The sequence below is a fragment of the Lithobates pipiens genome, unplaced genomic scaffold, assembly GCF_037356315.1.
Source record: "Lithobates pipiens isolate NorthernLeopardFrog02 unplaced genomic scaffold, aLitPip1_a1.2 Scaffold_16, whole genome shotgun sequence".
NCBI lineage: Eukaryota > Metazoa > Chordata > Amphibia > Anura > Ranidae > Lithobates > Lithobates pipiens.
Window position 1 is genome coordinate 651,488,775 of NW_027507748.1, and position 12,471 is coordinate 651,501,245.

At 40.8% G+C, this 12,471-nt stretch overlaps 1 pseudogene; it reads left to right on the forward strand.

Annotated features, from left to right (window-relative positions):
• Positions 1-12,471, forward strand: part of LOC143984503 (stromelysin-1-like) — a 56,094-nt pseudogene that overhangs the window by 18,066 nt on the left and 25,557 nt on the right.

Genomic DNA, 12,471 nt, shown 5'->3' on the forward strand with positions numbered 1-12,471 from the left:
TCTCCCTCCCTCCCTTCTGGCAGCCTTCTGGGAGACTTCGTCCCAGAAAGCTGCGGGACCACTCACAGGGTGCAGCGCAGGGCCCAGTTAACATGCCATTAACATTTGGGTCAGGACATCCCTGGATCCCTGGACAGGTGTGTGTTTAATAAACGTCAGCAGCTACAGTTTTTGTAGCTGCTGACTTCTAACTTTTTTTTAAATGATTGAAGAACCACTTTAAATTATAGCTGTCCATTATTATTAATTGACTTGTTTTATTTTCCCAGAATACTGAATTATACAACAGACATGCCTGAATCTAAGGTTGATGAAGTTATCGAGAAGGCGTTCAAGGTGTGGAGCAATGCTGTACCCCTGACGTTTACCCAGGTTCATGATGGTGCTTCTGATATGGATATATTTTTTATAAGACAGAGTAAGATTCCCTGCACTTACTTTTATTTTACCCATTATTCCTATAATGATATTTATTTAGTAAGACATATAATGGTTTTTTTTTTCCACAGTTCACAATGATAGCTACCCATTTGAAGGCCCTGGCAATATACTAGGAAATGCTTTTCTACCTGGAAATGGAATTGGTGGAGATATTTACTTTTATGATATGGAAACATGGACATATGATCAAACAGGTGGGCTTTTCAAATGTTATACACGTTCCATGGTCACATTCATAGTTTAAAAGAGAAGAGAATATATATATAGTCTTGAAAGTAGGGTTGTGCCGATACTAGTACCGATGCCGGTACACGTGCAAATGCGCCGATACCTGAAACTGATACTTTCTTTTTTTCCCAAATACATTTTTTTTGTTATTGTTTGTATTTGCGATACAAAACAAAGAAAAAAAACACAAATTCAAAGGTACAGGTCGTATTATGCATGAATACTTTCAGACATTTACTTGTAACTTCTTATACTATGCTTAAGGACAGTAGTAGTTATATATCTAGAGTTACCATTTTGTTTTATATGTATCGCAGTTTCATTTACAGTAATAAACTTTAATAGAAACCGATACTTTCAGGCTTGGTTCTTTGAGTTGTCAGTGCGTCTCCTCAGTCTTAAAGATTCCGGTAATTAGAGCTGTAAAAAAAAAAAAGAAAAAAAAGCAGCTGGCAATGTTTATTAACAACATTGCTCAGCCCTGAAACACTAAAATAAAAAGAAACATTGCTTCTTTTTGTATATTTCTATTTCTTCATCTGCAGATCAAATGGATGAACAAATGTTCCTCTGTTTAACCCCTTATTAACCCTCAATTTACTCTAATCAGCCTTAATTATCTCCCTATTCTCCTCCATTTAATTATTATTTTCCAGATTTTTTTTCATTTTGTTCACATCTATTTTATAAACGATAAACAATTAAAACTTGTTTTTTGTATGCTTTGTTAGTGAATATTTTTACACATATATTTACACATTTCACATTGAAAATTTGTTTCATTTGTAAATAACTTTTCAGCACTTTGTACCATTGCTAACAGCTGAAGTTAAAACAAAACAGTAGAGGTAGGTATTGGTAATTGGTATCAGCTACAACTAAAAAAAAAGTATTGGTACATGTACTCATTGTAAAAAAAATGGTATTGGTGCATCCCTACTTGAAAGCATTTTGTTTAAAGCGGTGTTCCAGCCACGATTTTTTTTTTTTTTAAGTCAGCAGCTACAAATACTTTAGCTGCTGACTTGTAATAAGAACACGTACCTGTCCAAGGAGCCCACAATGTCGACACCCTGAGACCGATCCGTTCATCAGATCGGCTGTTGGCACCACCATCTTAATAAGTGGAAACAGGCAGTAGAGCCTTGCGTCATGCTGCGCTTTGTGAATGGCCCTGTTCATTTCTGGGATACACACATGACCCAGAAGACAACGGGGCAGCTCGGCGAAGAGAAGGATAGGGAATAGGAAGAGGCAGATTAGGAAGACTGCCTAGCAACAGGGGTTTCTGGTAAATAAAAAAAAAAAGTTTTTTCAATATTTATTTCATATTTTTATTTTATTTTAGGGTGGACCTCCACTTTAAGTGACATCAGGGACAGTATAAGGGTCCAAGGAACACAATTTTCCCATGACTACAATAGAAGAAAACTCAAAAGTTAAAGCCAGGGCTTTTTTTTGGGGGGGGGGGGGAGGCAGTGTGGGCCCCTCCAGCCCTGAATGTATGTAATGAAAGGGGCCATGCCTGAGTATCTATTGATGCTGGCTGCTGCAGTATCTATTTTTGGGATCAATTGTTGTTTATAGGGATCTACAGTTAAAGGAGGGATCTATGTTTGCTGGCTGCTGGGGGATCTATTGTTGGGGCAGGTCTATGGTTTCTGGGGGGATATTTTGTTGTGAGGATATATTGTTGCTGGGGGGATCTATTGATGAAAAGGGGGTGTATTGTTGCTGGCTGCAGGGGATCCATTTTACAGCTTTTTATTTACAAATTCCATACAAATTACTTAGCACCACAAAAGGATACTTGCTTCTATATTCTCTAAAAAGGTACTGGGAGGTGGTTAGGGGCGGAACCACGGGATGGTACTCAGGGGTGGGTAGGGGGTGGAGATAAGGGGTGACTGGAAAGGAGGAGTTCCTGTACTTATTCTCTGAGAGAAAAAGCCCTGGTTAAAGCATATCTATGGTCAAAATGTAAAATCATATATTCATTTCCAAATTGACATTTGATTATTTCCAGCCTACCCCGATTAATCTGAACAATCTTGAAGTTTGTAATTGCAAACTTGAAGATCCCCATACATTTACTTCTTTGAATTCTGTGACAAGTATTAACAATGCCCTGTAAGTAGCCACTGCTGTGTCACAGAATTCAGGGAGCCTGCCTACAGAGGCGCTGAGAGGAGGAGTCTCAGGAGGGGAATCAGTGGCGGGACAAGGTAGTTCAGTGCCCAGGGCGAAGATGCCAAAATGCGTTCCCCTACTGAGCAGGGGGCGGAGCTAGTTGAAGCATGTGCAGCACACCAAAACATATGTAATAGTTGCGGAGTGCACCAATATTACACACACCGCCAATTACATTGCTTTGATGATGGCCTAGTTTACAGGAGTAAACCAAGTAATAGCAATATGGCTGCCCAAGGGTGATTTCTGAAGATTGTAAATGGAGCTCAAGAACTAGCTGACCTTGGCTTCTGTTAAATGGTACTGCTGGAAATCCTCCTTTGATCAGCAGGCTGCAGCACTGATCATTGTATTCTGATCAGTGGAGTAGTCTTGCTGTCAGAGTACAATAGAGCAGAGGGGGGTTTCTGAATCCACCTTGTTTGTGTGCATGTAGGGATCTATTTCCAGCAGGCTGAACAAAAAAAAACGAATACCATGTTTCCCCCGAAAATAAGACCTAGCGTGATTGACGTTGATGGCTGCAATATAAGCCCTACCCCCCAAATAAGCCATACTCTGTTTCCCCGAAAAAAGCCCTACCCTGAAAATAAGACCTAAAAGGACTTTAACTAGGGCTTATTTGGGGGGTGGGACTTATATTGCAGCCATCACCGACAATCACGTTAGGTCTTATTTTCAGGGAAACAGGGTAGCATGTACCCAGCTTTAAGGATGAGATCCGGTGTGTTCACACAGCCCACGTGCAAAACCCGCCAGGAAGTCGGTGCATCGCTAATCACAGCCAGTGGAACATTGTCCCAATGCACGGCCACAGAGATCGGGAAATGTCTCACTGCCTGTGATTAGTGCAGCGCCGCGCCAACTTCCTGGTGGGTTTTGCATGTGAGCTGTGTGAACACGCCGGAGCTCATCCTTACCCAGCTTTAGACAATGTGTCAGGGAAACCATTTGTCATTCTTAGTACTCCTGCACATGAACAGTAAAAGGTGAGCATACACTTTGCGATCTGATTGTGCAGAAATTGTACAATCTCCCTTCAATTTACCAAAACTTTGTAATATGAGGACAAACCTAAACAATTAATTATCCAGTTAGTAGTATCCAATCAGGCAGGCCCTTGTACTACATAGTTGGTGGTAGATTCAAAAGATATTGTACAACCAGATTGTATAGTGAATGGTAGGATGGCCATAGATGGATGAGTTTTTTTTTTGATCAGTTAGGCCCCTTTCACACGTGCGGACAGTATGTCTGTATTTCATCCATCCGTTTTCGTATGAAATACGGACATAAATGCATCCCTACGGGATAGCGGGTGGTCAGCGAATGAACATGAATGGGGTTTTATTGACCCTATATCTCACTGTAAAGAGGACCTGTCATGCCATATTCCTAATACAAGGAGGGTTAGGGTCTCAAGAAATGATATAGGCCGCCAGTACTTCAGGTGTGATCAATTTTCAGATATTGGCACCATAGCTTGTGGACTCTATAACTTTCACAAAGACCAAATAATATCCACCAATTTGTACTTATTTTTACCAAAGATATGTAGTAGTATAAATTTTGGCCAAAATTTAAGAAGAAAAATTACTAATATGCTAAATTTATTTTTTCTTTTATAGTATAAAAAATAAAAAAACCAGCGGTGATTAAATACCACCAAAAGAAAGCTCTATTTGTGTGAAAAAAAGGACAAAAATGTGTTGTATGACTGAGTAATTGTCATTCAAAATGTGAGAGCACCGGAAGCTGTAAATTGGTCTGGTTATTAAGGGTGTTTAAGTGCCCAGTGGTCAAGTGGTTAAAGTATATATCAGGGCAAAAAACACATATACAGTAAATCTGTGCAATACATGTGCATTCCCCATGTTTTATCCCTTTAACCACTTCCCGACCAGCGCATGACGATGTACGTCGACAGAATGGCATGGGCAGGCATATTGGCGTACAGCTACGTCCAATATTCAATGCCGCCCTGCCATCGGGAGCGCGCCGGCGGCGGCGCGCTCCCGCGCTGGTCGGGACCCCCGTGAGTCCGGTCTCATGGAGCGGCCGAATGGAGGAAATGCTATGTAAACAACATTTCTCCATTCTGCCTAGCAACTAGTGACGCTGATCTCTGCTCCATGTGATTGGAGCAGAAATCAGTGTTCACTAAATGAAAGCCCAACCCCCCCACAGTTAGTAACACACCCCTAGGAACACTTAACCCCTACACTGCCACCCACTGGTTAACCCTTTCACTGCCAGTGTCATTTACACAGGAATCACTGCATTTATATAGCAGTGATTACTGTATAAATGACAATGGTCCCAAAAATGTGTCAAAAATGTCCGATGGGTCCCCCACAATGTCGCAGTCACAATAAAAATCGCTGATCGCCGCCATTACTAGTAAAAAAAAAAAAATAATAAAAAATTATTAATAAAAATGCTATAAAACTATCCCTATTTTGTAAACGCTATAACTTTTGCGCAAACCAATCAATAATCGCTTATTGCGTTTTTTTTTTTTTACCAAAAATATGTAGAAGAATACGTATCGGCCTAAACTGAGGGAAAAAAAATGTTTTTTTATATATTTTTGGGGGATATTTATTATAACAAAAAGTAAAAAATAATGCGTTTTTTTCAAAATTGTCGCTCTATTTTTGTTTATAGCACAAAAAAACCGTAGGGGTGATCAAATACCACCAAAAGAAAGCTCCATTTGTGGGAAAAAAAGGACATCAATTTTGTTTGGGAGCCACGTCGCACGACCGCGCAATTGTCAGTTAAAGCGACGCAGTGCCGAATTCGCAAAAAGTGGTCTGGTCTTTGACCAGCAAAATGGTCCGGTCTGCAAGTGGTTAATGAACCTGCAAGTACAAAAAAAATGTTGTTGATCTGCCAAAAATGCACTCAGCTCCTATGCCCTATTGTTGGGTTAACACACAGCTTTTTGTTGGCTCACTGGTGTCAGACCTGCCCAGTGTCTTTTGCTCAAATTCTTAACCACTCCCACACAAAAATAAAACCAGGATGAAAATCGAGGGGCACTATGTAACCCGTGTTCTCAAAGTCTAAATGGGGAGTTTTCATGTGTCTTTTACTTTCTCTTTATGGTTTCTTAATAGATTACAACTTGTTCAGTATGGCTGTTCACCTGCTTGGCCATTCCCTTGGTTTATTACACTCAAATAATTCCAAAGCCTTGATGTTTCCAACATACAAGTGTATCAACTCCCAAACATTTCACCTCCCTAAGGAAGATCTGGAGAGAATTAGGCAAATTTACGGTAGGAATGGGAAACAGTTGCCTTCTCTGTTAAGCTAGCCATATATATATTCTACAGTGTTGTATATTTTTTATAAATGATCTGAGCTGATTGTAACGCTGACCATGCACCATACCATCACTTCTATCGATCACATTTTGAGCATTTTGAGTTTAAGACATTTACATTTTTCTGTCGTTCAAGAAGAACGTGTGCCTAGGTGGTAACATATAGTTACATAGTTAGTCTGGTTGAAAAAAATACAAGCATCCATCCAGTTCAATCAACATAGAAAGAAAACACACAAAGAGAACTTCCATATACAATATCCCATACCCACAGTTGATGCATAAAAAGAGGAAGGCATAAAAATCCCTATAAAGCATGATCCAATTTGTTCCAGCGAGAAAAAAAAATCCTTCTTGATCCCCCAACAGGCAATCAGATATTCCCTGGATCAACTTTACCTATAAATGTTAGTATCCAGTACATTTAGGAAAGAATCCAGGCCTTTTTTTTTTTTTTAAACAATCTACTGAGCTGGCCAGAAGCAGCTATTGAGGGAGTCTGTGCCACATTTTCACAGCTCTTACTGTAAAGAAGCCTTTCCGTATTTGGAAATTAAACCTCATTTCCTTCAGACATAAAGAGAGCCCCCTTGTCCTCTGTGATGACCTTAAAGTGAATAACTCAACGCAAAAGGGGTTTATTTACTAAAGGCATATCCACTGTGCACTGCAAGCGCACCTGGAAGTGCAGTCGCTGCAGATCTGCGGGGGACATACCTGTACAAGGAAAATAAAAAACAGCATTTTTCTTGCACATGATTGGATGATAGAAATCAGCAGAGCTTCCCCTCATTTCAGATCTTCCCCACAGATCTAGAGCAAGTGTACTTGTAGTGCACACTATATTTGCCTTAGTAAATCAACCTCCAAGTTCACTATGTGGCCCACTTATGTATTTGTACATGTTGATCATATCCCTCCTTAATCTCCTCTTCTCAAGAGAGAATAAATTCAGTTCCTCTAATCTTTCCTCATAGCTGAACTCCTCCATGCCTCTTATCAGTTTGGTTGCCCTTCTCTGCACTTTTTCCAGTTCCCTGATATCCTTTCTATGAACTGGTGCCCAAAACTGAACTGCAACTAAACATGTTTGGCCAGCTTTAGTTGCGATTGCATCAGCATTGCTCTCTGCATCATTTTATCTGAATAAAGGGTGCCATGGTAACACCCCCCTCACGGGGCAGGTCCATGACACCCTGCACTCACAGGATGTCCTCAGTCTTTTGGGTTGAATGGGTTCAATCGGGTTAGGCTGAGGGCACCTAGTGGTGTTAAGGAATTACTGTGAATGAAAGCATCGGAGAGAAGGAAAGTATTGCAGCACAAACTGTTTTTAAACAAATGGTGAGGGACTATTGAGGAAAATATTAAGTTGAGTTGAGCATTAACTACCTAAGGACCGCCCATGTATATATACTATGGCAGGGCGGCCCTTAAGTGCAAAATCACGTACCTGTACGTGATTTCTCGGATCAGCTCTGGGGCACGTGCATGTGCGCCACCCGAGCTGCTGATTCAACACAGCGGGAGCCAATGAGTGGGTCCCGTGGGCATGATGGCCGCCAGGACCCCCCCGATCATTCATAGGAGAGGCAGAATGGCAGTCTGCTTATGTAAACAAGGCAGACCACCCTTCTGTCAGAGAGGAAGAGAGAAATTTTGGGGGTTATTTACAAAAGGCAAATTCACTTTGCGCTGCAAGTGCACTTGGAAATGTGCAGTTGCTCTAAATCTGAGGGGTAGATCTAAAATGAGGGGAAGCTCTGCTGATTTTATCAGCCAATCGTGTGCAAGCTAAAATGCTGTTTTTTATTTTCCTTGCATGTCCCCCTCGGATCTACAGCGACTTTACTTCCCAGTTCACTTTCAGAGCAAAGGGGATTTTCCTTTAGTAAATAATACCCCTTTGTGTTCCTGATAATCAGGGACACAGATGTCTCTCTTCCTCCAATCAGTTCGTCCCCCACACAGATAGAAATCACGCCCTAGGAGCACACTTAACCCTTTGCTCGCCTCTGATGTTAACCCCTTTCCTGCCAGTGTCACTTATATAGTGAAAGTGCATGTTACTGTACTGTACTGTATTGGTGTGCTTATGTCACATACACACGATCGGAAATTCAGCCAGCAAAAGACTTTTGCTGGCCGAATTTCCGATCGTGTGTATGCGGCATAAGTGACACTTTTTGGGGCATGTTCTCAATTTTTCAGTCAGAAAAACTCCCTATCCGAAAATCCGTTCGTGTGTATGCAGTTCCAACGGACAAAAAAACTCACGCATGCTCAGATTCAACTAGGAGACGGAAGCTATTGGCTACTGGCTGTTGAACTTCCTTTTTCTAGTCCCGTCATACGTGTTGTACGTCACCGCGTTCTTGACGGTTGGAATTTGGTGTGACTGTGTGTACGCAAGGCAGCTTGAGCGAAATCCCATCGGAATTCCATCGGGAAAACCATCAGAGCTTTTTCCGACCAAAATTCCGATCATGTGTACACTTGTCAGATTTGTCCGCCGCAGATCCGCTAAAAATTGCTGATCGCCGTCATTACTAGTAAAAACAATAAATAATAAAAACAAGTTCATGAATATATCTCATAGTTTGTAGACGCTATAACTTTTGCGCAAACCAATTGATATATACTTTTTCGGATTTTTTTTAACCAAAAATATGGAGTAGAATGCATATTGGCCTAAATTTATGAAGAAATTAAATTTTTTTTAATTTTTTCATTGGGTATATTTTATAGCCGAAAGTAAAAAATATTGGTTATTTTTCAAAATATAATAATATTTATAGCGCAAATAAATAAAAACTCAGAGGTGATCAAATACCACCAAAAGAAAGCTCTATTTGTGGGAAAGACATCAATTTTATTTGGGTACTGAGTCGCATGTCTGCGCAATTGTCAGTTAAAGCAACACAGTGCCGTATCGCAAAAAAAAAAAATGGACTGGTCAGGACAGGGGTAAAACCAAAGTGGTTAAAGTACATTGCTAATGTATTTTTGAAAGATTGACTTTAACGCTAAACTTTGTCACTCAAAATGTAGAATGCCAGATGTCTTGCTTAGGCAATGTATTAATAGGAAGAAGCTGTTACGGACAATGGCGTCTGTTCATGTGCCCTGTGCTAATAAATGCAAGACAACATATCTGGTGGAGATGAGCTTGTTTGTGTTTAAGCACAATAATGCCCTGTACACACGGTCGGACATTCCGACGACAAAATCCGTTGGATTTTTTCCGATGGATTTTGGCCCAAACTTGTCTTGCATACACACAGTCGCAAGTTGTCGGAAAATCCGATTGTTCAGAATGAGGTGACATAAAACAAGTACAAGGACTATAAACGGGCCAGTAGCCAATACCTTTCGTCTGGTAATTTATTCTGAGCATGCGTGGCACTTTGTGCGTTTGGATTTGTCTACACACGATCGGAATTTAAACAATCGGATTTTGTTGTCGGAAAATTTTAGATCCTGCTCTCAAAATTTGTGCGTCGGAAATGCTGATGGAAAAAGCCAGATGGAGCCCACACGCAATCGGAATTTTTCGACAACACAATCTGATCGCACATTTTCCGACGGAATGTCCGACCGTGTATACAGGGTATTACACTTCAAGCAATGTTCTCGCTAAGAACTGGAGAATTTTTACGATAGTTTGGAGAAAACCCTCTCTGAATTGTTGGATTATCTTCTTTGCTTTAGGTCTGCCTACTCGCAGTGCTAACCTTTCCCTACTCCAGCTAAGAACGCCCTCTACTCATGAGAGTATGGAGAAAACCTTCTTTGAATCGTTGGCATATTTACTGTACACTGTTTCTTTTTTTCTTTTTCTTTTTTTTTATATAGGGTCTCGACCGGTGCCAGAATCACAGAAATTAGAAAAGCTTCCTGATTGTCCGTTGAACATCACTTATGATGATGTGACAACTATGTCTTCTGAAATGTTATTCTTCAAAGATAAGTAAATATCAGTTTTTAGTGCTGTCAGTGCATCCTGGATGCTTTGAAAGGGTTCTGGAATCCTTCATCTTATATTGAGGGTATTTTACCAGCCAAAGGAAATTCTAGGTTACTCTGCTTGGCATTCTGCTATTCCTACACCTAATGATACAAATTTGTAGTGAAGATAGTGACAAATAATTTGGGGCTTTAAAATGTGTGTTGAATTGCCAATAAAATGACCTGGACCAATAATAAAATAATGCAAACAATGTTATCTTTCATAGGCATGTATGGCGTCAAATGAATAAAAGCCTCCATGAAAATATTACAATTGGGACTTTGTTCTCAGGAATACCTAGTAACATTCAGGCTGCTTATGAATATAACACAGAAATGATTATCATCTTTAAAGGTAATTCATTTTTAATATTTAACTTCTAAAAAAATGTTTTAAAGTGAATATTTTCTCTTTAGCCACTTAAGCCCCAGACCATTTGGCTGGCCAAAGACCAGAGCACTTTTTGCGATTCGGCACTGCGTCGCTTTAACTGACAATTGCGCGGTCGTGTGACGTGGCTCCCAAACAAAATTGATGTCCTTTTTTTTTTTCCACAAATAGCTTTTTTCTGGTGGTATTTGATCACCTCTGCGTATTTTTTTTGTTTGTTTTTTCGCTATAAACAAAAAAATAGCATCAATTTTGAAAAAAAAAAAAAGACATTTTTTTTAAACTTTTTACTATAATAAATATCCCCAAATTAGATATAAAATTATTTTTTTCCCTCACTTTAGGCTGATACGTATTCCTCTACATATTTTTGGTAAAAAAAACGCAATAAGCTTTTATTGATTGGTTTGCGCAAAAGTTATGGTGTCTATAAAATAAGGGATAGTTATATGGCATTTTTATTCATATTTTTTTTTTACTAGTAATGGCGGCAATCTGCGATTTTTATCGTGACTCCGACATTATGGCGGACACATCGGACAATTTTGACACATTTTTGGGACCATTGTCATTTTTACAGCGATCATTGCTAAAAAATTGCACTGATTACTATAAAAATGACACTGGCAGTGAAGGGATTAACCACTAGCTGGCTAGGAAGGGGTTAAGTGTGTCCTAGGGAGTGATTCTAACTGTGGGGGGAGTGGCTGTGTGTGACACGTCACTGATCACCGCTCCTGATCACAGGGAGCGGTGATCAGTGACACTGTCACTAGGCAGAATGGGGAGATGCTTGTTTACATTAGCATCTCCCCGATCTTCGTCTCTGTGCGCAGGACCCTCAATCCTACTCACGGAGCTCACGGTGGGTGCGGGCATGACACAGCTGGCATGCACGTGATGGCACAGCGGCAAATTCAAAGGGACGTACAGATATGCCCATTTACGCAACCGTGCCATTCTGAATGAATGAATGAATGAATTACTTGTATAGCGCTACCTATACGAACTGAATCGCCTCAGGGCGCTTTCTTGCCACCGGTGTCCATCTGCAGCTATGTATGCGGTCCCAACACACTTACAACATTGACATACACATATTATGGCCAATTTTTTGGGACAGGGTCCAATTAACCTACCAGCATGTCTTTGGAGTGTGGGAGGAAACCGGAGCACCTGGAGGAAACCCACGCAGGCACAGGGAGAACATGCAAACTCCAGGCAGATAGTGTTGTGGTCGGGATTTGAACCAGCAACCCTATTGCTGCCAGGTGAAAGTGCTAACCACTACACCACTGTACTGCCCTTCTGTCAACGTAAATGTACAGGCGGCGGTCGGCAAGCGGTTAAAGTTTATATAAACCAAAACCATGTGTTGCCTTTCCAGTGATTGGATGTGACTGCATTAGTGTTTTTTTTTAAAGACTTTTTTATTTTTATTTTCACCTGCTAATCCTACAAATAGCACATATTCTGCCCAATCATGTCTACATTTTTTTTTTCTCCATTGTATCGGCGGGGGAAGCCATAGTTGTCACACAGGCTGCACTTCAGATAACTATTTATTTAATTTGTACCTGACTTTCCTATGCTTTGTAAAGCCGCGTACACACGTAGCGGTATGTCCGACGTACTTAGTCTGGCGGACTTCCCGCCAGACTGTCCATCGGACTTTCCGAACGGGCTACTTGCCCACACACGGCACTTTTTGAGCAGACTAATACGGCGTACTAAGTCTGCCGTACTATCCGCCCTACTTTTGAAATGAACGGACTCCCCCACACACGCAGAGGAAAGTCCGCTCATTTCGAGCGCGTCTCCAGGTAGGCGGGGCCCGCGAAGGAGACGTCGCTGGCCCTGCTGCCTGGTATGGACTTAAAGG